At 28.5% G+C, this 1,613-nt stretch overlaps 1 long non-coding RNA gene across 1 annotated transcript in view; it reads right to left on the bottom strand.

The window, feature by feature from the left end:
- Positions 1-598: 598 nt before the first annotated feature.
- Positions 599-1,613, bottom strand: part of LOC112459212 — a 1,406-nt gene continuing 391 nt past the window's right edge. Inside the window, exons 2-4 of the long non-coding RNA XR_003041288.1 lie at positions 1,264-1,423; positions 995-1,096; positions 599-638 (exon numbers count right to left, since the gene is read on the bottom strand). This is a non-coding gene — a long non-coding RNA (uncharacterized LOC112459212). The remainder of the gene's footprint in view (positions 639-994; positions 1,097-1,263; positions 1,424-1,613) is intronic.

The following is a 1,613-nucleotide window of genomic DNA, read 5'->3' as shown; positions in this document are numbered from 1 at the left end:
ACGTATTATAAACGTAGATGAAATTCTGGTGTTACATAAACTATTTTCCAACGTATAAAGTACGTTTCGTATTAAACATACGTAGTAAAAACGAGTGTTATAAACGTATATTACACTATCGTATAAAAAACGTTAATTCTATATACGTATATGCCATATACCTATACCAGTTTTATACCATACTTACGTTTAATATACGTATATAAAACGATACTGTTCTTATTGGGAATTTAACTTTATATTCCCTGCTTACCTATTAAATAAAGTTTTCTATGAGTCACTGAAGGCATTTCAATCTTCTAAGGAAGGGCTTGAGCAGAATGGCTGATTTATAATTTTAAGACAATGTTTTATGCTTTAATTCTTTGTCTTTCGTAACGCACAATACTGTCTTGTGTTCTCAAGACTCTCAAGTCTTAAACATTGTTGACAGTTTCGTAGAGCCTAAGCAGAATGGCTGTCTTGACAGTGTTTTATGCCCTGAGTTTTATGCCACAATACTGTACAGTATTGTGCGTTACATAAGACAAAGACTTAAGGCATAAAACACTGTCAAGACAGCCATTCTGCTTAGGCCCGAAGTACGAAGCTTTCTATTCTCTTCTTTCTCTCTCTGTTTCCAAAATTATTCGATGTAACTGTATAATAAAAAGTTAAAGTTTAATTGCTTTATATAAACTACAATAATTATCTTTTTTGCAAAGTAACAATACGTTTTCTTTGCACCAATTGATTCATCTTATTATTCTGTACATAAAAGTGTTAAAGTACAGTTACCAAAAAATGAATAGTTTACGAGATATTTTATATTTTATGTCAAAAAGTACCAGAATAAAATATGAAATATTTCGTAAACTATTTTGATAACTCTACCTTAATACCTTTATATGTAGAATAATTAGAAGAATCATATTATAAAAAAAAAAATTATACAATTCTGTATAAAAAAATAACGATGACCTTTATATAACGATTTTTTGAAAATTAGTTTTACCATTATTTGACTTCCTTGATATCCTACAACTTTTGTCTAAAACGTTTTTCCACATCTTCCATATTTTTTTAGATTTCCCTGGAGTATTTAAAATAGCACACCCTGTATATACATTGTTACGTTATTGTATTATAATATTATATCATGTGATAAAATTGGTAATTTTATTGATTTTAATAATAGTAAGTAATATAATAACATATATATATATATATATATATATATCAGCATAGATACGTAATATACATACATATATATAATAATCTTACCACAAACAAAATAATCTATATGTGATCTTTCCATTTCTTGGTGATTATGTAGTATAACACGACACCCTCTCCGATTTCTTCTTCTTTACTTCTTTTTCATTAATCACATGTTGAGAACTTCTTCACATAACCACGATAACCTGATAAATATTTGATCTAGCTGTCAAAAAATTTATCTGATTAATTAAAATTATTGTTTGATGAATTAGTAAATTATAAGCAATTTTTACACATCCATATAGATACACACATACTTGACGTACTTGACGCTGCTTTTTTACTCCTGTCGCATTTTTCCACGCACACACACACACACACACACACACACACACACACACACACACACACAC

The sequence above is a fragment of the Temnothorax curvispinosus genome, unplaced genomic scaffold (assembly GCF_003070985.1).
Source record: "Temnothorax curvispinosus isolate PA1 unplaced genomic scaffold, ASM307098v1 QBEX01009638.1, whole genome shotgun sequence".
Lineage (NCBI taxonomy): Eukaryota > Metazoa > Arthropoda > Insecta > Hymenoptera > Formicidae > Temnothorax > Temnothorax curvispinosus.
Note: the sequence above shows the minus strand (reverse complement) of the source record. Positions and strands in the feature narration are given on the sequence as shown.